This window comes from Ixodes scapularis, unplaced genomic scaffold, assembly GCF_016920785.2.
Source record: "Ixodes scapularis isolate PalLabHiFi unplaced genomic scaffold, ASM1692078v2 PGA_scaffold7__128_contigs__length_106722199, whole genome shotgun sequence".
NCBI classification, from domain to species: domain Eukaryota; kingdom Metazoa; phylum Arthropoda; class Arachnida; order Ixodida; family Ixodidae; genus Ixodes; species Ixodes scapularis.
This window is the reverse complement of record NW_024609882.1, coordinates 39,364,363-39,388,363: the sequence shown is the minus strand read 5'-3', so window position 1 is coordinate 39,388,363 and position 24,001 is coordinate 39,364,363. Positions and strand designations below refer to the sequence as shown.

Genomic DNA, 24,001 nt, shown 5'->3' with positions numbered 1-24,001 from the left:
ACTCGATTCAGCATTGTTCTCAACGGAGTGTCGACGACAACAAGGAACGGGGAGGGGGGGGGGGGGGGGGGTTCGGTGGCCGAGTAGGCTTGCGCACACCAGCTCGGAGCACGTGGAGTAGAGTCCGCGCTGCAGAACCCAGGGATCCTGGATTCAATCGCCACCCCTGCCCGTTTTGATCTGGATGAGCATCGTACCGGTGTGCGGTCGTGTATCACTACTGCGTCGGGCACGTTAAAGACCCCAGGCTAGCAGACGTACTGCACTGGTTAAATTGCTTATCTCCAGTGGGTAACAATGTCGCCATGTTCTGGCAGACTAACCTGCTGCTGTATAAATAACTAACGAGTAATTTGACTCTTGACTTTTTTGATGACAACGAATTCGCAACCGTCGTTCCTCAAGCAGAAAACATTTATTTAAAAAGGATTGGTACTCTAACGCTTCTGATATCTGCGGCCAAAACTCTCGTTCCCGGAAAACATGATAAAAGTTTCGTCGTCTAGAACAGCCTACTAAGGTAAGAAATTGCAGTTTCCTTTTTTTTTTCCCATAAAATACCATGCATCTGGTGTCTATCGATGGCTACTGGTGCATGGTGCCGGTCGACCCCAGCAAGAAAAACCTGGATCCACGATCCGGCCTATTACAATAGAGATCAGCGCGTATAATCTTGAAGCGTTGTGTTCAATGCTACAGCGCAAAATATTTTTTATTTATTTTTCGGCTAGAGCATATTTACGGTTACAGAATTCGGATAAATTCCTCTGTAAACTGCAGCGATTTGTTCTCCCAATTGCTTTGCGCGAAAGTGTAACGCTCCAGACTTTTTACTGCAGCATCACTGACAGTTTGAGAAACGCATTGAATTGTTCAGACTTGGCCATAGAAAAAAAGAATAACACATTTAATGGGGACGAACTTGTTTAAAGGGGACGAACATGTTTGTGATCGTTCCGATTAAAGCTTTCATTTATTTTTTGTGTATTGTCTACGACGCGCTCCCCATATCTACTCTACGGACTTCTGGCATCGTGAATAGTTTTTCGTCGTCCTTATCGGTTGCTACTGCGCTGCGGAGCGATTATAGGTTGCTGCTTCGTGCTTTGACCGCCAGGGGCTGTGAATATCTGCTTTGCTCGTTAAGGCTGCCGAGCGAACGTGCCGCCACAGCTTTCTGTATTAGCCACTAGGTGCCGTCAATTTCGCTGGAGTCGCCAAGAGCTTAAGTTTTTCGTGAAACAGTTGACGTGTCCTTCTTTAGAAGCAGAGGCCATCTTTGCGGCGCCGAGCAGAGCGACGGCGCATGTTTCAAAGAGAGCATGGAAACCGTAGTTCTACAATAGTCTGCAAAGACGTCATTTTGTTTTCCCGAGATGTGTTTTGTCATGCGTGTGGGTGGAACCTTGCTCCTGTATTTCAAAACTTTGTTGGCAGGTTAAAGAAACTTTGGTTCCGCGGTTGCTATATATTTGCTAAAAATTTCCAATCAATCGACCACTCATTCTATTTGCATCCATAAAAGTACAGATACCGGGATGTAAGTAAATAGGCAACGGCTGCTTTCCAGTCGTTTTGGCAATACTATAGCTACAAAAACAAACAAAAAACCACAGCGAAATACTAACCAGAACATCGCTTAAAATAAATGTTAAAACAAATATTCATGCCCACAGTTGGTAACGTATTCCCTTTGTTCTTAGGGATTCGAGGGCAAACGTTTACAGCGAAGCGTGTAATCTAAGAATTGGATAATTATCTAGTAAATAGTTTTATGGTTAAATATCGTGACCCCTAACAGTAAAGTTACGAGGGTGACAATTACTGAACATGAACTTGAACATTTATTTCAGGACTATTATGCTGAGGGCACTAGACATGATTTCACAAGGTAGCTTGACTGGCTCTGGTGCCCCTGCACTTACTGGGCATGGTGACAAAAACACTATATACAATATAATTTGTCTGAACAAAACACTCGCGTACATCTTTCTTTGCTAAACAGTGAATATCAATGCCGCTTATAATGAACGTGTTAAGTAATCTAGGCAACTTATGAGCAATTGAGTTCAGTGTGTAATTAATACGAAGATGAGGCGCATTCCAGAACTCTCTGCGTCAGATATGGATAGAAGATTCGTATTGTATGTGCTCTTAAGGAAGTGGACGAGAGCTGTGTTTGAAAATATTTGTTGAATCGCGAAAATGCGGTATATCCGAAAAATTAATAAATACCGAAAAATAACTGTCGACGGTCCTTATCAATAAATGCCGAAAAACCTAAGGCCGAGTAATAACAATGGTTTCTAAAAAGGGTGCCTTTTCATTTTTATTATGGTGTATGTTCTAAAGGAAGCATAACAATTAGATATCAGTGAGGCCCAGCAAAATCTACAGATGTACATATAACATAGCGTTGCAGTCATTTGCACTATATGTGGTTTCTACACAAGTATATAACCTAATTAAAGATCAAGTATATAGCAATTCGGGACGCCTTCTCTGACTAGCAGTGTATATCTTGTATTAACATGGAGAGTCCTTTTGTGTGTGTGTGTGTTTTTTTTCTAAGACGGAATTTTTTTTTTCTTTGAAGAGCATTTTAGATAAGGAAATGATTCCTTTCAGATAAGGTTATCGACCGCGGCGGACGTTTGGTTACGAGCCTAAAGTTACAATTACCAAACAAATTACCCAAAATACACTACCTAACTCTTTAAATAAACATTTTAGTTTATATATGACCATTAGGGATGCGTTGCCCGTCCACCAAAAATGTCCTAGCAGTCATTAGATCTTGAACAACTGAAATCTGCTCCACGCTATTTTCCGGCGAAGTTAGGCTGTCTATTGTCCGCCATATCGAAACTTACAGAAAAAGAGCGATGAATGCTGAGCGCCCGAAGAAACAGCAGGGTAGGGCACAACTTTCTGTGGCCACGTGACCCTTCTTGGCTTTTTGCAGCGACAAGAGTAACTGTATATGCTCCGCATGTGGAGCAGAGTATCGTTTTCTTGCATAATTATTTATTGAGAACAAACGTTCCGGTGCTCTTTGAGCGTTTAATTTCTTAATCACGCGACAAAAAAAAAAAAAAAAAAAAAAAAAAAAAACGAAAAGTGCCAGGTGGACATCTCGTAGCCCGTTTGCATTTCTCTAACTGTTTATATTTGTCTAGCGTCTCGTGATATTCGTCTTTTAAACTGAAATAGCAACACGGCCCTTCATGGTGGTGCTGCAATTGCAGTTTAAAAGACAATCAATAAAAAAAAAAAAGTTTAATTCACATGTTTTGGTTCATCGTCCAACTTATCGTGACTGTTCCGCCAACCCTGATAAGGTCGCGTTGAAAACCGCACCCATGTAACTCTCAACGTTTTCTTTTTTTATCATTTCGAATTAAAAACAAACACCTCTTACATTGGCAACTGCACGTTGTTTTACTGCTTTCTATAACAACTTATTCGTGTTTTTTTTTTGTTTTTTTTCATTTACAACGTTTTGTAAGGCTTTGTTTTCTTCATCTGTATTATCAGCTCTTGAGAAGTGCAAAAGGATTGCAGGAAAAGTTTCAAAACACCACGTGCGCGCAAACCGATGTGGGTGATAAATCCGAGCGTGGTTTTACAGCGCAAGCATTTTTTTGATGGCGTGGCGTTCGTGCTTATTCCCTGGACATGCTGTACCTGCGTATGTCATAAATATGTGCCGCGCTTGGAATGCCGACCCCATCTTCGAGCTGTTGGGCGGGGGACAATAATATATATATATATATATATATATATATATATGTATATATATATATATATATATATATATATATGTATGTATATATATGCAAGTATGCCATCTCCTGACGAAGCCCAGCCTCTCGGCGAAACTGTCGTAATAGATACAATAAACTCCTAGCATAGCAACTCCGCAAGTACGGATTTCTGGCAACGCTCTGTCAAAGAAAAAAGTTTGAATGTCATACGTTAAAGGTTTCATCTGAAAATTAATTGTGAATCTTCGTGCATAATCGTCAAAGGTGACAAGTTTGGCTATTTAAAGAAAATACTATTATGAGTAGAATGTAAAACTCTAGACGACATAATCCTCAGTAATACGTGGATGACCACAAAATAATATAAGGGCTCTGATCTTAGTAGTATAGAACCGAACGAGCTTCAAACATGTTGCAGGCGACAGCGGTCGAAACTACATTGTTCTTCCCTACACATTTGGGAATTTATTTCTCCAAAACTAAAACTTTCCGACGATTAAAATGAAAAGCGTTTCTCTTGGTAAAGTATGCGGCACAATATATAAAAATATAAAAGAAACGGTTCCCATCCACTGCCTGAAGCTGAATGAAACCGGCCATATCTATATAGAATTAATGTTATGTGAAGGAACATATAAGGTCATATAAGAACTTAAATAGGCCTCATATAATTAACGTAAGTTATGATGTGCGTAATGAACATTATGTATAACATATTTATTTTTTCTATGGGGATATTGAAACCGCAGTTCTCACATTAAAAAGTTCATATCGGTTACGATGGCGTGCTTAATCAGTTTCATTGGTTTATCTGAATACATGTGCAATTTTTCTAAGACATCGAACTAGTTCATTCATTTCGTATCCCAAACAAGAGATATGCAAAACTATTCTTATTTACATCTGTTATTTTTTTAATTCCACTATAACAAAGATGATCAACATTCGCATGTCTTATATTAAATTCCCTTAACTCGCGAACGTACTTCCTCCGTCATCGGGGCACTTTTATTTAAAAGTAAAACAGACAAGCTAATTATGATATTACAAACGAAACATTAGCGCCGATACTTTATCTTCAATGTTCTTTAACGCACGAAATGCAATATTTTAGAAGCGATCGTTTAAATTCCTTTAGAAGACATTGAACAGTCGTTTTGTGGAGTAAGCACGAACTTCTTGTTTAATCATTTTGCAGCTAAATTTAGCTGCGAACTGCATGAAGAGACCGGCAGGACGGAGAACTGTCTTCGAGTGGGGGATTCTATAATAAGCAATTTCGTGCTTCGAACATTTTATTTTTCGATTAGAATTGTCTTTTTTTTATTTAGATTATTCAGCACAAAGCCACGGTAGCGCCGACCGGGACGACGATTTCGGAATGATAATCTTCGTCTAATCTGGCACTCTATCCTTCCCACGTCAGCTTACGGGTTGTGATCCTCGCAGACACTGACTCCTGTCGGTTCCTCAATCCGCGACAAGGATTGAGGAAGGTCTTCGGACGGCAAATGTAGAGGCATACGTCTTCTCGACATCTTTATTTCTTCTCGAGAACTTCCTTTGTCCCAGAGACAAAGTGTACGCTCGCCCACCCGCGCGAATATTTCAACCGTGGGATGAACGAAAGTAAACAGCGTCTCTCCTTTCTGTCCTTGGATTGAGATGTGACTGCGTCGCACGTTTTGGACAGCGACTCCCTTATGAATGCCCCACGCGTTCAGGACATCACGCGCTTGGCTTTCTCCAATTTGCCTAACGTCAACAACGTCGTCTCATATCAACAATACCGTGTCTAGCGTCTATAGCGTCTAGTGTCTCTTGAGCTTGACCCCGTCGCATTGAGTAGAGCAAACGACGTCGTCTCACATCAACAATGTGCTACCGCCCTTCGTTCAGAAGATTATGCGCTTGACCCTATCGCACTGCCTATATAATGTCAACAACACCGTCTAACTACGACGATGTGCTTCCCTGCATAGCGTTTAGAACATTATACGCTTGAGAAAAAGCATTGTCTAATATCAACAATGCGCTACGCTTCCTAGAGTTTAGATCATTAATCGACTGACTCTATCACATTGCTTGATATAAATAATATTCTATAATGTCAACAATTCACTATGTTCTTGAGCGTCGACGACAAGATGCGCTGACCCTTTATCACATCGCCTAATCTCAACAACATTGTCTAATGTGAACAATGCGCTACGGACCCTAGTGTTTAGTACGTCATAACGTGATGCGGTTGACCCTATTGCATTGCCTATTTCTACAACATATCGTCTAATGTGAATAATGCGCCCCCCGCCTAGAGTTTAGAACGTCATGCACTTGGCCTTATCTCACTGCCTGAAGCCAACAATGTGCTACCCGCCTAGTGACTAGAACGTCATGCGCTTAAACCCATGACATCCCCTAATGCCCCCACACCGTTTAATGCCAACAATGTGCTACCCTGACTAGCGGTTAAAGCTGTCTTGAGCCTGACCCTATCGTATCGCCTAGTGCCAACAACATCGTATAATGTCAACGTTGTGATACCCTGCCTAGCGGTTAAATATGCCATGAGCCTGACCCTATCGCATCGCCTAGTATCAACAACATCGTCTAATGTCAGCGCTGCGCGACTCCGCCTAGCGTATGACGGTTGATTCTAAATAAGGTTTTGTTTGTTAGAAGGCTCAAATGACATGCGTACAAAGGCAGAGGGCTCACGTGGCGGAGATAACGGAATTTAGGCCTATTAGTGGGGCTCTTTCGTCCTTCCTGGTCTGATAAGGAGCAGCTTTGATCACAAACGAAGTCGCTTTCGCGGTTTTGTTGAGCCAATGAGGCCGTTTATTTAGAATGATTATATATACATATACATTAGTCAGCCATCGGGTTGAAGTACTGGTTCCCGACTCTGTACCTCAAAAGTAGAGGTCAGTTAATATACGCAGTATGAACATCCGCTACGAAGTGACGTCGCGCATTATAAGCGGACCAGTTCGCATAATGTGTGCACCTGCCAAGCCCGATTCACATTATGCGATTTTCTTTGAGACTTCGCAGCTGAGGCGTCGTTTGTGTTGCAAAAAAAAAAAAAAAAATGTGTGGTGGAAGCTGCGGTGAACGATGTTGGAATTGCGAAATCGAGAGCAAACTCGAGCTTCACTCATGGGCGCCTTCTCACACCCCTAAGCCCCACAAGGTCAACTTTTTTTTATGCAGAAAACGGCACATGAAAGCCTCTTATAGGGAAAATATATTTAATGTTTGGCCATTTGGCAAATATTAGGTAAACAAATAGTATCTCAACAACGCTTCGCTCGAGACACATCACATCAGTCCGCAGCGTCATCCGTCTGCAAGCCTCCCCTTCCCCCCCCCCCCCCCTTCCCCAGCCACCCCTTCCCAAGATTGACTCATAAATCGCTCCCTGGCTTTATAAGGATCAAACCTCGCTCTTGCGACACTATCCTACCAGTCAATCTCAGTGTAAACAAACCTGCTAAAACAAAGCTGTTGTCCAGAGACAAGCTTATTCGTCGCACATGACTCAGACAGTAACGCTCAATACCAGTTCAAAAAGCGAACAGCTTGACCTGGCGAGAAGTAAACAACCTATCAAAAATTTCGCAACCGAACACACCAACAAAGAAAAAAGAAAGTTGGTTTGGCGGCCGGTTCTGAAGAAAGTGAAATGCCCCCAATTGGGGGGGGGGAAGAGGCAACGTTCGTCGCGGTCTCCGACTCGCAGTTCTTGTTCAAGGTCAGCCGTTTCCGATCGCGGCCGCGCGATTGCACGCGCATAAAAGAAAAACAAAACAAAAAAAAACTAGCCGCTCCACCGACCGCCGGCGGCCATCTTGCGTCTTAGTAATAGTTCAGCGGAAGGAGGCGAGGCCGATCCTAAACTGGTTTTGCGTCTCCCTGCAGGCAGTGCCTCCGAAAAGCAAGAACGGAACGTCAGCTGGTCGCACGTCAGCGGTGCTGTGCTCACTGTGGCTACACCGAGGGATTGTAGGGCCACCCTTGGGCTAAAGCAGACGAAACGCACGCCGCGAGGTACGGCGAAGTTGCCAGGCGAGCGCCGGAAGTGTGTCTGACGGCGGCTGGGTTCGCCCGTGTTGGCTCCGAGACAAGAACCGCGGCGAAAACTTTCCTCGGTTCCGTTCGTGCCGAGAGCAGCTGGGAGCGGCCGGGAAAGCCAAGAATCTGCAGGGAGAGGAAGTGAGTGACTGGGGTCTGTCTGTGTGTATGTGGGTGTGTGGGTGTATGTGTGTGTGTTTGTTGCTCTGAGTGAATGGCGTCTGTGTGTGTGTGTTGTTCGGGGTCGTGCTTCTGTGTTTTGCTGTGAGGGACTGGAGAGTGCGAGTGTTGTTTGTGTGTGTCTGTGCTTATTTGGGTTTCTGGTGTTCGTGTGTGTGTAGTACTTGTGTGACTTTTGATGTGTGTGACAGGAGTGTGCACGTATGTGTGTGTTTGTTTTACTGTGAGTGAGGAGTGTATGTGTGTGTGTCGTTTGTGGTCGTGTGGCTGTATTTTACTGTGAGTGACTGGAGAGTGCATGTTGCTTGTGTGTGTTGGAGGTGTTTCTGTGTGTGTCGGCTTATATGGGTACTGGTGTGTGTCTTTGTGTGTGCTGCTGTGAGTGACTGGCGTCTGTGTGTTTGTGTTGTTCGGGGATGTGTATCTATGTTTTGCTGTGAGTTACTGGAGAGTACGAGTGTTGCTTGTTTGTGTCAAGCGGTTTTATGTGTGTCTGCTTATTTGGGCTACTGGTGTGCCCATATGGTGTGTGGTGTTTGTGTGACAGGAATGTGTGTGTGTGTGTTGCTGTGAGTAACTGGTTTCTGTGTGTCTGTATTTTGTGGTTGTGTGTCTGTGTTTTGCTGTAAATGACTGGAGAGTTCGTGTTGCTTGTGTGCGCGAGAGATATTTCTTTGCGTGTCTGCTTATGTGGGTTACTGGTGTATATATGTTTGTCGTAGGTGTGTGTGTGTGTGTGTGCGTGTGTGTTACTACCGTAGTTTGCTGCGCTTGCCGTTTTTTTTTTTTTTTTCTTACCTTGTGCTTTAAAATTGAAGGCTGCTGCCGCTCGTTGCAGAACTCTTCCGTTTACGCCTGACCGACTGCGAGGACAAAAAAGGCTCGCTCGTCTGCGGCACCTTAAATTAGGGTGTGTGTTCGTGGAAGTGGGCGTACGTTGTCGAGTTATGGCGGGGCAGTTTCCTTCACGCGTTCCTTCTTGTCTAGACTTCCACGCGGCAATGCTTACAAAGAGCTACGACTGTGCGCACCGAGCGCGAGAACTACTAAGATGTTAGAATACGCCTTTAAAATGGACGTACGTGTCCCGGAGAGAGAGAGAGAGAGAGAGAGAGGTATTGCAAAAGAGGAAATACCAAAGTTGGAGTTACAGCCATGGGCCGAACGGTCATCGTTGGGTTGGGGGAGGGGGAAGGGGGTAAAAGGTGATAGAAGAAAAAATTTTGAAAAGGAGAGGAGGGGTGTTTTTCGCCGAAGCCGACAAGCGGGGCACGAGGAGCCACAAGAGCAGCTGAAGGAAAGCGGGCAGAGCCGAGAGGAGGGAAAACCCCAAGAAATGTCCAAGAGTCTTGTCCAGAAGTCCGGTGCACGCAGAGCGCACCTTCATAGTATCCAGGGAAGGCGAGTCGAGGGTCGGCAGACGGTGTCCGAGTTTTCCAAGTACTGTCACCAATCACACCAGCGCCAAGCATTCCAGTATTCCGAGCCAAAGTGCAATGGGTCGGCAACCCGGTATCTCCGCTACTCCCTGTTGCGAAAGGATTGCGGGGAACATTAATAGATTCCGTTCCCTCGATAGGGACGGTCGAGCCTATTGTGTGCATAAGGGACATTCCTCAGAGTGCCAAGGAGTGACATTTTTTGCTTGTATTTGGCCATTAGCGCGTGGTATACCAAACGCAAAGGTAGAAATCACAAGTATGGCATTTTCTGAAAATGCATGGCCCTTGGCATGCCTTGGGTGTACGAGTTTCCGAATCTATCCCGGTAGTTTACCGTGTATTATATATGCTTTCATATCTTGCTTAAGGTTTCCAAGATATTCTACCCCCCCCCCCCCCCACGCCCCCTTAAAGGGACACTGACACCCGCCAAAAAAATTTTTTCATTTTTTGCCAGGCGCTTTATTATGATGTCGGAGGACTACCCAATTAATATTTTGCAGCAGAGTAGCGTATTTTTTTAATAAAGCCAAAAGACCCAACTGCTCCAAACCGAAACCGAAACCCGACGGAGGTCGGAGAAGTGGAGAGAAGAAAGTGAGTGACGGAAGTCATGTGGCTACACCCGACCGTGCATTTTTTTGTTTTCCTCTTCGTAGCAGACTACACGACATGCGGCGTGCGATGCGGCGTGGAGGAACTGCTCGCCGTGCGATTCTTTTGCAGTTATGCTTGTTCCGCTCGTTGTTCTGTACTCCAAGATGAGTTGTTCTGTACATTGAGGAGTTAGAGATGAGTAGTGCCCGTGGTGAATTTCCATGATCGGCTTGGAAAAGAATGCACCCAAGATGTTGCGTGAAGAGCTGCCTCGCATGTCCTGCGTCCGAAAAAAAAGGGGCATTGCGCGACAGAGTTTCCGAAAGATCAACGGGATCGGGACCAATGGCTGGCTGCGATTCCTGTAGAACATATACGGGCACCTCGGAAAGCGGACGCTACCTGATTTATATGCTCCTTGCATTTTGTGGAAAGTGATTACATTAAGTTCGCAGGTGTCAAAACGGAAATCCCATACCATTTAATTCAGCGAAGTATCGTCCACAACATTTGTTTGTTACGTTTTTGTTTGTTTCTTCAGTGATGATTATAAAAAAAAAAAAGAAAAAGATATGTAAACACCAAAAAATGTTTGAAAAAAAAAAAAAATAATGTGTCACGGGGAATCGAACCCGGACCTACCGCGTTTAAACCGGACGTCTTTCCCACTGAGCTACTGGGGCATCTCTTTTGTGCTGAATCTCTTTCCTTAGTAATAATTCAGCCGGTAAACTGTAAGTTGGAAAGTTTGCTGTCGATTTTTCTCTCACAAAAGCACTCCCGGGTCGAAGTCGGGAAGCACCACGCCTTGGGGACATTCGCACCTAGTAAAGAAATCGTACGCGTGCATATTGAACTCGAAGTAGACACGTCGTGCTTGACGTTTGCGCGAGCGATGTCTTCAGCCACGAGAAGGGAGCGACGGCTCGGCGACGTCTTCGTGCAAATCGGCTTGGTGGCCGGGCGTGTCGTACGGGATGAATACCAATTCTTTTGACCAGTCCCAAATTTCTCTTTTAAAGGCATACAAAATTCGCCGGTACCGCGAACGACAGTTCTGAAATAGAGATCCCACGCCCGTCGTCCACTGCCATCGCCGTCCCCGCGAGTCTCACGATACGCGAAACGACGAACACACAGAATGCTTCCGGTTGTCTGTGGGACTTTTTTTTTCAATCAACGTATTTACAGCTTTTTAGAAGCCACAAAAAATGGGTCTCATATTTTTTTCTATTTTTAATATTGAGTGTGTGCCTTCAGTGACCCACGACTTTGATTAAATTTGGTGGTCGCATCGATACCTTAGAAAACGGCCCGTGACCGCAAAAAAGAGAGTGAGCGAGACTCGAACCGGCCAGTTCTTGATCGGCGGTTTTCGGGTGGAAAGAAACCGAATTTCGAGCCGCAAATTCTGTTCTGGGTAGTTGAGCTCTCATAGGTCACGTACAACTAAAAACCTCGGCGAGCATGAATACCCTGTCAGTGTCCCTTTAAAGATCGCTTTTGCTCTTCGCTGGGCGAAGCTAGTGAAGGGCGATTTGGCGACCTTCGCTTCAAGGGCAGTTGGGTTTCTATGCGCGCTTTTCATCGGCTGATATGTTTTCATTTTTACTGTGCATAGAAGACTGGTCTGTAGTAAAGCCATTTTTTTTTTTCTTTTCACGGTAAAGGGCGATACACCGTTCTCACTTTGGGTGACAAAATTGCACTAGATAGCAGCGTCTTCTAATTCTGGCCCCGATATTAAGGCTGCGGCCACAAGGCAGTCATCTAGAATAGCTACAAAACGGATTTTAGTTTTGAAAAGAAGTCTACAAACACATACTCAGAGGTACTTTGTTAACTTATATTTTGTGTCCGGGATTCTCGGGCAAGTCTTTTAATTAGATTATTATTGAATAAATATTGCCACAGACTTCTAATTGATTTCCTGTAAAGATAAAGTTAGGAGGGTGATTTTTTCACATCGCATACTCAGTATTTTTACGAAGAAATGGACGAGAGGTTTTACGACCATTTTATTTCAAAGCGTCTCTTAAAAGACAACTAATTGGTTCCGCAAAACAAAGCAGCCCTTTCTGAACGGTGCAATGTTTTCGTGGCCTTTTGATAACAGATTTGAAGGGTAGGTGATCACAGTGGCCTGCTTCTTAGTAATATGAGGAAACTAGAGTGTGCAGAATTACTGTCTCTGCCCAGTTCCTAATTACGTGTTGTAACGAATAAAAACAATAATCGTGAGCTTATTCGCCACCTCTATGCGGATGTTGCTCCACGTTAGGCGCCAGATTGGTTGTACGCCAAATATGAGCTCTGAATGTGAGGTCAGTCGTCCTTCTGTATGGTTGGCCAATTTCAGTTTTGGAGGTCGTTTTCGCTTGCGCGTGTTCTGGGACATCTGTTGACCGGTACTAAGTAGATAATGCACAAAAAAAATATATCGCCGCGAAGGTAATTTGAACAGGAAAAAAGGGGCAGTGCCAATGCCGTTCTCCGTTCCGGCTCTGCGCCTTGATCGCTAGCATTCAACCACTTCCTCTAATTTTGCGTTATTGGTAAGCTTGCCCGGGGTTATCAACCGTATTATCATCACCAAGTCTGATGTATTTTTTGTGCTCATACACGTGATTTAATAAGAGGGAATACGTCTGCATCTGATCTGTCCATGAACAATTCGTCAGACAAAAGCGCACGACGCGTTCTTGACGCTCGCATACAAATGTTTTCTAAGGCTGAATAGACACGTGCAAGTTTGCAAAACAAATTGCAAAAGAAGTAACAATCTCTTTTACGCTTTAAAGATACTCCGCCTTCCTTTGGTATGCAGTATACACGATGACTGTTCAATTAATTTGCCTCCTAGACTGAGGTCTCTATCTTATTTATGCAATTATGAAATTAAAAAAAAAAATTCTATTCAATCAGAGTAGCAATGTGGGCGAGTTGGTTCATGCTTAGAAATAATGGAAACAGCGCGCAAACGACAAGGACGGGAGGAAAAGGAGTACACAGGACGAGCGCTGAACTGACAACTGAATATTTATTGAAAAGGACCCAACGAAGTTGGGTCAGCGCTCGTCCTGTGTACTCCTTTTCCTCCCGTCCTTGTCGTTTGCGCGCTGTTTCCATTATTTCTATTCAATCGAAAGTTTAGCATTCTTGCCTTCCCTACACTCTAAGCCCGGTCCCACTTAGTAAGAGGGACATTTCTTCGATTTTTTCCCACTTAACTTTAAGGGGGGCGACAGACCTCTTAATATTACATGGAGATGCTCCCTCTTAATTAAGTGAGACACCACCCCTCTTAAAGTAAGCGAGGCGGCGTCTCCCTTAAATTTGAGGTCAGAGTCCCTTAATTAAGAGGGACAGTTTTTAGATATTTTCTTCCTTAAATTCGGAGGGACGGTGGCCCGCTTAAAATGCAGGGGCATAGTCCCCCTTAAGTCGGGGTCACGCTGCTTATACTTCATACAAAATACATTCTGCAGACATGTTCCGAAACGAGTCGCCTCGACATCCGCGCTTCGTACGCCACGAGGTAACCAATCAAGAGGTTACTTTGTCACGTGGCATACAAAGCACGGATGTCGCGGTGACTCGCATTGGAACATGTCTGCAGAATGTATTTTGTATGATGTATAAGCAGCGTGACCCCGGCTTTAAGTTACCTCTGTTATTGTATCGTACAATTTCTGCTCCTTCGTGTTTTGAGTGTAAGCTGACATGCTGCACTGCACTTCTCGCACTTTTGCTGATATGGTTTAACCAAAGTTATTTTGTGCTGCGTAACAGAATTGAAATTTGATCTGTATATCTTGTTTGATAAACGGAATCAATGTGTTAAAGAAAACAGTAACAATCTTTAAGAGTAAACACTGTTTTATTTGCCATGACACAAGAAAATATTTTGATATGTCTTCATCAAAATAATAATTCTATAGCGATGTTCTGGTAGCTTTTACGAATAAAAAAAGACTTAGAACGACGCCAGAAATCGGCGTTTCTTGGAAGCTATCACACAAAAAATGTCGTGCTGCAGAGTGACTCATTTTGCCTATCATAAACAACAACAATACAATCGTGCTGGAAAAAAAAAAAAAGCTTTTTTTAGCGGATAACACAAAAAGAAAAGTACATTCTAAAAAAAAGCCCGTGCGTCTACTTTCCCGCACAACACTTGGAAAGACAATCACCATAACTCTTGGAGGCAGCTCAGCGAATGCAGATGCCGAAACATATGATTATACCAAAAAAATGAGTTGCAACATTAAGCACAACAAGCGTGATGTTTTGCATTGGTTAATGTCACAACTCGGACTGGCTTTTTTGGTCTAATCTTATGTTTCGGCATCGTGATTCGCTGAGCTGCTTCCGTGAGTTACGGTGATTGACTTTCCAAGTGCTGGCTCGGGAAAGTAGATTCCTGTGCTTTTTTTAGAGCGTAGTTACCTACTTCATAGCATTAAAAACTAATTATTCGGCGTCTCTTGCCATCAGCAGAAGCTCAGAATTTCTGTTGTTTTTGAACGGCCATAAGCGATTTTATGAGCTTCTCCGACATACACTGAATCGAAACACTTTATTTTCAACGAGCAGACCCTAGAGGAGTCCAAGGGTTGGTCCACATGCCACGGGGTAGGAAAGTCCCGTTATGTAATACACCCATAAGCACATGACTAGTGCCCCCTCCATAGTCGTGCTAGCGGTGAGTTTCACTGACCAGTTCCCAGAAACGATCCCTTTCTCCGAACCGAAGAAAGTCTTGGGTCTTGGAACTTTTTCGTCAGGGGTAAAATCGTCCTGCAAGCAACAATTCTTAAAAAAAAAAAAAATTGCGTCAGCGTCAAACTTAGATTTTTATTTTTGCATTCGCTTTTTCACATACCATAGGTGATGAAAGAACTTCTGGCCAATCGAGACCGGAGGATGGTCTTAATGTTCAAGAATGTTGTTGGGTTGTCTCCGCAGAAGGCCCCTTTTACCTCCTCCAGGTTTCCCAGCATGGTGACAATCGTGTTATGGAACCGAAGTTGTGCATCCACCTTTAGCTGAATGAAAGACCATATTGTTTTCCTTTAGATACAGAGGGTGGGAATTAGAATAAAGGTAATGAAGCGCTTTCACCTGTTATCAAGCAGGCGATAGAAAACAAATGCGAAAATAAAGTGCGAACAGTTCAAAGATTCGGAACCCAATCTGTATGCGATGAAATAGCGAGTGACATTAGCTTATGACGCTATTAATTTTTGGTACGAGAATAGACTGCAGTTTTAATTAATTTACGAGAATCAATTGTTTCTGTATTACCAAGACAAAACGAAAACGCATTTAGTAGTAGATGAACTTTAGAAGCCCCTAGTGCTTTGGAAAGCATGGATTGCATTTGCGGCTCGAAGCTGCAGAAGTGATCTAGCGCATGTTTTAGAAATCAACATAATCAAATAAAAAATTACATTTCTGTAAATATTTCACCGCAAGCCATTCATTCTTTTTTTTTTTTTTTTTTCAGAAGCAGTGCATATGCCAACAGAACGTAAATAGAGCCTACCTACATACCGGAATACAAAAAGTAAATAATTACCGAGTTCGTTGTGAACCGTGTGCGGGTGGCCGCAGTAGGCTCACCACTCAGGGTGGTGCGTTCCACCGTGCAGAGGGTCCCGGTAGAGCTCTTTACACGAGCAATCCGAGCGGAACCCCCGCCTGATTCCCTTCATGTCAACGTTCGTTGCCATTGCCTCACTCTGAAAACAAGATTGTTAATAACGGTCAGTCATTTAACGCCCACAGTCAACGCACTAGCCCTAAAGCGCATAAGAAAGAAAAAAAAAAAAAAAAAGCAAACTGCTGTTTATATATTTTTCGCGGATGCACGACACAGAAAAAAAAATATTCAGCCAGCTACAGAAAACAAAGAGCATAATAAACATCATAAATAAAATCTCCAAAAACAAAAACATGGTTGGCGCCAAAAAAAAAAGCCGGTAGCTGTGCCGGCACGACCGTCGAAATATAACGAACAAAACAGTACGCCAAAGAAATACAAAAAAAAAAAATGTACTCCCTGGCCGCCACCCTTCCCCCAGACGCCGCGACGCCGACGCAACGCGAACACGCGAAGAAAAAAAAAAACCTTTATTTCTTCTTTGTGTTTGTGCTCGTCCAATCCCCCTGCCCTGTTCACAAACATACACACACATTATGGGATTTTACTCGCCGCCCACTTGAGAAAAAAATGTTCATAATCACTGCAACGCTAACGATGTCTACAACATAACGTTGCAGTGTAAATTGCTGTAATGAATTGTGAAGGCAAACAAACGCAAAATCGCCAACATTGTTTCTGTCAATCAACGCTCTCGAGCGGTCAACCTCAAGCATTTAGAGTGCACACCGAGAAAGAAATCGGCGAGCCAAGCTTACAAACACTGACTGCCCCAGCTAGGGTGCCTTTATGTTGGCTTTGCCTTAGGGAGGGTGATGCCATCCTTTGTAGTACTCGATGCCGACAGTGTACGCTCACGGATAAAATACCAGGAAATTGCCGGTAATAAAATGGCGGCGTAGCTCTGCCAAAGTTAGCAGCTCGTGCTGGGAGAAGAACGATCGCGCGTTCGAAATTGAAAAGTAGACAAAAGCGTCGGACAGAAAATGGTACACATTGGGACACCCTAACCCGCTAAAAGTGTTTTGTGCGAAAGACAGCCCTGCGGCTCACGGCAGGGCAAACGATTAGCGACGCTTTGTCCTAGCTGAACGAGCAGATCCAGGAAGCGACCGCGTCCGCGGACTACAGCTGAACACTCTCACTCTACATGCAAAGCTCGTGCATCTCACAGCCAGCGTGAAAATATTGATGGCTCGTTATTCGCACCCGCAATGCACCCAAAACAAAAGCGCCAATATGACAGGATTACTCACCCGAAGGAAGTCAAACGAGCAGCATGACGCTTGCGACTCTCCGGCAACGACCGTTTCCCGCTCTCCCTGAATTGGCGCGAAGCCTTAGCACCATCTGAACTCTTTGCCGTGGATTAGTGCGCCTGCCCCCCTCCTCCTGACCGAACTACATTGGTCCAGTTAAGAGGGACCGGTCCCCTCTTAATATGAAGGGACACGCGTGAATCTTTTTGTCTGTCTTTCCTGTTCAGAGGGACTAACGAAACTGTTTCCTTGGTCTCTCTTAATATGTTGGTGTCCCTCTAGATGTTGCTATTTTATTTTTCAATTTCCCTCTTAAAAAGGGCTGCCCCCTGAAAGCATTGTTGTCCCCTCTAAAATCAGAGGGACCGCGTTTTTTATGAGGGACCGGTTTTAGAGTGTAGGGGCACATCGCTTTTTCGTAAAGTCCTCAACAGCGGCGATGCACTTCTACCACCGGCTCACTAGTCTCTGGTTTCCGTCGTAGAGGAATAAGGCTGCAGCTTTTCACGAGGCTGATGCAGCGCTAGAAGAACTGCAGTTCGAAGATATCTTGCCTCGACCACATTACAGGCCGGACCTCGCGCCATCAGGCTTCTGGTTGTTTCCTAAGATGCTGAAGTGTAGGCGGTTCACCTCCGGTGAAGTGGTCATCAATCTAGCTAACCATACTTGTCGTCAACAGCCGCCCTCATTATTCTGCGATGGCACGCATAAACTAGTGCATCGGTGGCGGAGGGCCATCGTCGCTGGTGGGAACGATATCGAAACGTGACGCTCTCCCAGAAAAGAGACGATTCCAAATTTTCATTTGACTGTAACGATTTTCAGTTCCATTTCTGAATAACAAATGTTACAGCCCAGAAGGCAAAAGTTGCTGAACATACCCATACTTCTATTGCTTAACAATGCAACGTAAAAAAAAACAAAAAAACTAATACGCAGAAGGATTAAGAAATAAATTAAATCTGATCACTTGCTAATCTGTCTAGCATTATGGCGCAACAGTAGTTTCACTCTATTCGTACAATTGAATTATTAATGACTTGAATCGGAGTCGACATTTTTGGGAGTTTCTATTCTGCCCCCTGCAAAGATAGAAGGAAGTAAGCATGCATCATTGACAGTTTGTATAAGTACGCTAACGGGCAATGTCTACCGAGCCTTCTAACTTCACAGTGCTCATTCTACCCACCACCCTCTGCTGTGATATCCCCCCCTCTCTCTCTTCTTACATCAGAGACAAAGTCAAACTCGTGAAATAAAGCATCTGATAGTGAAACGAGCTTTTCTCAACCACCCACTGATAGGTATGACTATAAACTTCAAGCAATCGCCAGAGTAAAGCAACAGCTTTATATGAGATCCTTGAGGGATCTCGCTTGCTCGTGTTGGCGTTCCTCGCGCAGTAGCAAGTCCAGTTGAAGGTGGCTGCTGCTGGTTTGACGTCATAGAACGCGTGACCAATAGCGTTGCACCCCGCGGAGTCTGTGTGCAGGAGGGAAAGGGGTGGGGGGGGGGGGGGGGCCATCAGGAGTTGTCCTAATACTCCACCCTCCACCCTCTGCTCCGTAGGAACGGAGCCTGCGTAGGACTACAAATCTGCCCGAGCTCGGGCAAGCCCGAAAAGCCAAACCCGACTGTCGGCAAGGCTTGGGTGAATATATGAGCGCCCTATTAGTGTTTGGGTCGGGTTCGGGCCTATTTATTTCGAGCTGCACTGTCGGGCTCGGGGTCGGGTCAAAATTGACATGTTATAACAAGGCAATCCGACCTTACTAAACCTAAAAAATTCGAGTTTATGACCTGCTGCATGCACTCTCATATCTTTGAAACGTGCAAAAAGTCGTGGAGAGCGAGTACAACTCATAAGTCTAATAACATAGAAAATGCACACGATGGACGATGATGGTGACATAAACTTCTAACAGGTTTCATCCTCCACGATCAATTTTGTTTAATCGGTGTTTGCTCCTTACGAGCTCTTTTTTTTTTTTTTTTCCTTTTAGAATCATTCGCGTTCTATGTTTTATTTGCGGAAATTACCACACGATGCCAACTAAACTGTCCTGCATTTAAAGATTTTTCCCTTCCCAAAAAATTCACAGAGCCATTGAATAAATTACTTTGTGTCGTTTTATTTACTTAATTAAGCGGTGAAGTTTCGTAAATCGAGCCGGCTTTCGGATATCCGAACAATAATTATAGACACAGTTCCTAAGTGCGAACGAAAGGAGGTTTCGTTTAAATTTTTGTTAAAACGGGGCATATTTTAAGCAGAAGTAACTTGATGTGAGTTGTGGCATGTAAATAGAAGGTAGACCTCAGCAAATATGTTGATTAATGACCAGTATTGATCGAAGGGAAAAATTGCTACGAAGACGTCGAAAGACAAACACCCGTTTTCACCAGGCAAGAGTAGGGCCTCTTTACCCATCGACTAGCGACGTCGTCGACTAAAATGATTACGTGGCGTGCGATAGTCGCCGCTAAGTGAGCGCTTGGTATTCACCGGTCGTGTTTAGGGCCTAGTCTCCCCGCGCGACTAAGAAGTCGACTAACAAACCTTAGACATGGAGTATGGCTAGTTTAGCCGGTGTTTAGCGGGTGACTAGCGGCTCAGCGCCATGGCCGACTCGTATCACCGCTGCCCGCCAGCCCTAACGAAGCATTTGCTGTCTTAGAACGCTGTGGGACACATGTAGAACGAATTGGAGGAGAAAATATTATGTAGATAGCCATGTTGAACGGACAGATACCACTAAAGCGATCTCAGCATGCAGGGCGCTGGACGGCGAGAAAAACGCATTTACGGGCGCTTCCATACTTGTTTATGTCTCTGGCAATGCGGCTTCCGTATTTCTTCCTTGTGTTTCTTTTAATTTTTCTTTGTAAAACTCTGTCTCGGGCAATTAGTCCCTCACTGTAACATTTTTCTTCCTGATGGACATTTAAATATTGGTTTTTATACCATAAAATACCCATTTGCGCAGCGGCGTTCAAGTACGCGTGCGCTCGACCTCTCTTTTTATGTCACTTCCGCTTGTTAGTTCTGACCAACGTTATTAGAATCAACTCAGTTCTGGAACTCTGCTCCGGAGGGGGGTCCCTTTGCGTGGCGCCTGTTAGAGGGCGTGCGCTCCGCATTAATACTCGCTATCATCATCATTGACGGTGCGCTTGTGGCCGTTGCCATAGAGATCGTACATGGCGTACATGGCCGTTGCATCTGGCCTGCTGAGCTTACGGATGTTAGTGGCGCTTTTTCTGACAAGAAAAGACGACTTTCAAATTGTTTCTGCTGCAGTTGGTAGTCATCGGTACATCTACTATTACAGTATGTACAAACTTGCCCTGATTGTAGCCACCGGATTGTGGCGCCGACGAATTTGGGTTGTTTGAAACGCTTCGCGCTGTCAGCACAGCTAAGGCAGCAGTATTTTACAATAATGCAAAGCGTGTGCCAAAGTGGTCGTAGCGCTTTTCATGCTCAAATTGTAATTTTTATTGGCGAAAGGGCAAAAATAACCAAAAACCATGCTGAACCTCGAGAGGAGTCGGGACTCGCAAGCAGCCGCGGAGCAGTAGCAGACGAAAACGCGTGGAATAATGCGCCGGCTGCGCCACCTAGCTGCCGAAAAATCGGACCTCCTCCAATGTACAGCGTCTATGGGAAGCTCCATAACTGAGTTGACCTAGTAACGGTGGTTCTGACTAGATAGTCACCCGCTCGCTTCGCGCTCGTGAATACCGCAGAACTAGTCGATCCTTGGTTGCTGATTGTTTCCCTTAGCTCGCGACTACTTAGTCGCAATAATAAATTTAAAACAGCGCTAGTTAGCCACGACTGGTGAATACGGGTGAAAATATTTTTGTCGGCACCTGGATTCGAACTTCGGTCCTTCTAATTGTCAGCCAAGCATGATAACCACTACAACACAAAATAGGTGGTCGGATGTGGGAACCTTTTCCCACACTATCGTGTCTTAGGCAGTGGTACTTGCGCAGAACGTGTTGTGTTTTCCTGAAAAACAACCGAGGACTAAATTACGGGACAGCTCTCATCCGCGTGATGACGTCAAACCCCTCCTAGGCCACGATTAACTTGCTACCAACTTACAACCTTGCTTGCAATAAAAAAAATGAGACGTTTACAATTGTCTGTAATGCGAAATTAGAAAGCAGCTCTTGAGGAGGAGGAGGGGAGGGTGCGGAGAGGTGGGTAGGCCGTTTCTCCCCCTCCATACCCTCCACTCCTTTTCTCCTCCTCCCCTCCCTTTTAGCAGAAAATGTTCGCTAAATTTCCCTCTAAATAAAACAAAAATTCTCCCGCTAATTTTAGCCGTTATTTAGTGAACATTTCCCCTCTAAAGTTAGCGCGGAAATGACGTAACGTGACCTCAACACCAATTTAGTTTCCTCGCAAAATTTAGCGGGGAAACTGTGACGTCTCATGATGCAACGCGCGCTGTTACGCCGATGTCGACGGCGACGGCGACGCCGCTCTACCCGGAAACAAACGCCTAAGAACTGCGCTCTAAATAAAACACACACACACACACACACACACACACACACACACACACACACACACACACACACACACACACATCAAGTTAGAACTCTGCTTTTGTTCAGCGTTAGATTCACATCGAGAGGGTACCGGTTGGAGCCCCGAACATGCAGTTCCTCACTTGTTTTGTTGTATTATTTTTTTTCAACCTGACGACCATTTCCTTTTCAAAGGTCGATGCACTTCATCCTTTTCAGAAAATGCTAGGATCTAGCCAGTCATAAAACCCTCTCTGCTAAAAAGAAGGTGGGTTCGGGCCGAGTTCGGGCTGGCTCATTTTAAAAATAACAATCGAGCTCGGACCGGGTTCGGGCTATCTTACCGATCGCGTTGGGTTCGCCCCGACTTCCACAAATCATAATCAAGCACGGACCGGGTTCGGGCCGTGCCGGGTCGGGCCTGAAATTTCTGCCCAATCTAATCTTTAGCAGGAACTCTGTAATAGTGAAATAATCGATACTCGTTTTCACCTCAAGAAAAAGGAATAATTTGCGCATTGTTCCTACGCCGCGGAAAGTAGTTTTTACAAGATTAGGTTGTCGGAGGAAGAAGCGATGCTTTTAGCGTTTGAAACGTGTACGTCTTGATAAGATAACATATATATAACCTAAAACGCACCATGATATATCTTAAATACTTAGGTCTAGAGAGAAGTAAGTACTGCTCCACGAGGAGCCGGACTTTTGTAGTGCGGATCTTGAGGAGAAAACGCGTTATAGCAATCGCGAAGGCACTTCATGGTTCGAATGTACCTGCGGCGGCATATGTGTGTGTCATGCTTTTCAGTTAATATTCCAGCAAAGTGGCTACACAACAGAATCGAATCTTTTCTACATTCACAGTTCCTTCGCCACGTGTCACATTGTATTTCATTCCGTTAGAAAATGCTCCTCGTTCAAACCTCATCAAGTAATATCCCACCGTCTTTGCATTGGCGCAACGTTAAAGCCAGGCGATTTCTTTTTTTGCGCTAAGCCGGTTTTTTTAAGTGCCCCTCTTTTCTCGCGACGTCATCGATGACGCACATGCCCTGCTAGAATACTCCCCGGAGGGGGTCACATGTACCCGTCTCCGACTCGGTGGGGAGTCACGGGTCCCTTCATCGTTCAAGCCGTGCCTGTTAGAGTGTGCGGACGCAATTATTTTGAGAAGCCGCCCACGGACGGCAGCGACGCATCACCCGAACGTCTTCGCACAACGGGTGTGCCGTTTATGATAGAGGTACGAGATGATAACCTCTTTTCTTTCGGGATTGCGAAAGTTGCGGCACGCTGTCAGGACAACCACACCGAGTCACAAGAGAACATGTCTCTCGAAGTGTTTTAGGCTTGTATGTAAAATCATTTTAGGATGTCTGTACCTGGACACCAACACCCGACTTTGACGCCACTACGCTGCGGTGGCGCTACTCTCGGTGCATGCGCATACGCTTCACTTTATTCGATTCTGAGTTCTGCGCACGCAGTACTCATACCTGGTGGGGAAGATGTGGACTTTATAATGAGCGTGTTGGCCTAAAATCGTTAGAAAGTGATGCCTCTGAGCGTCGCCATCTTGATGCTGGCGCGTGTAAATCGTCTGATAGTCGAGCAGGATAGATGGATGGATTCTAACGGCAGTACCCCTTATATTGGGCGGTAGCTTGCGCCACCTTGCCATTTCGCAAAGGTGTGCCCACAGGTGCCAAGCTGGTGCGCCAACAACGCGTTTTTTTTTTTTTTTCACAGCGTTTTGTTTCTCACGGCGTTTTCCCACGACGTAAAAAAACGCGACTGCAGTTTTTTTTTTTTTTTTTTTTGTGGAAGTACGCTGTTTTTTGACATAGCGAGTGATTCACCAAAAGCTGGTCAAACCTCTGTGAAAAATGGGTGTCTCTAAGAAAAAATAATCATACCGCGTTTGCCACTGCAACGAGGTCTAAATATTGATGTACATAGTGTTTAAACAAATTACGTATCTAAATATTTCGCGTAAACACATTATCAGTGAAACTAAATGTATGGTTCGAACTAGAAACTCGCTGGAGGTGATCGGAAGTAACTACATCGGTCAATGTTAGGAAGATTTGGATTGCGTGCTACGTTACTTGGGGTCCCAAGTATGTGCCTTACAACGACGTGCCCTCATGGTTCTTCCGTTTCTTATCATCCGCAGTTTCGCTTCACCAGCCTCGCGACTTCAGCCGTACCATTTGCTCATCTCCACGCTTCTCGTGGTCCCCACGTTCTCCTAATATTGGCTGATTTAGTGGGGTTTTCCTTCAGACCCGAAAAAGCCTCCACTACTTGAAACCCCATAAAAGGTTAACTAAGCAAAACCCTGCAATGCGTAATTTTCGCACAATAAAAAAAAAAGAAAAGAAGCACGTTTGGTCTGCATTTTATGAAACACCTAGTTCAATGGTTTGCTGCATGTAAAGCAAACGCTATCATAAGGTCCGTTAA

At 44.6% G+C, this 24,001-nt stretch overlaps 1 protein-coding gene across 2 annotated transcripts in view; it reads left to right on the top strand.

Annotated features, from left to right (window-relative positions):
* Positions 1-7,605: 7,605 nt before the first annotated feature.
* The window catches only part of LOC8029808 (DNA damage-regulated autophagy modulator protein 1), a 40,838-nt gene continuing 24,442 nt past the window's right edge, over positions 7,606-24,001 (top strand). The window contains exon 1 of one of the 2 annotated variants that reach the window (XM_042286377.1): positions 7,606-7,985. The gene's annotated coding sequence lies outside the window, so the exon portion shown is untranslated. Of the gene's footprint in view, positions 7,986-22,661; positions 22,779-24,001 lie in introns of those variants that run through there. The other variant, XM_040218033.3, reaches the window with a different exon arrangement.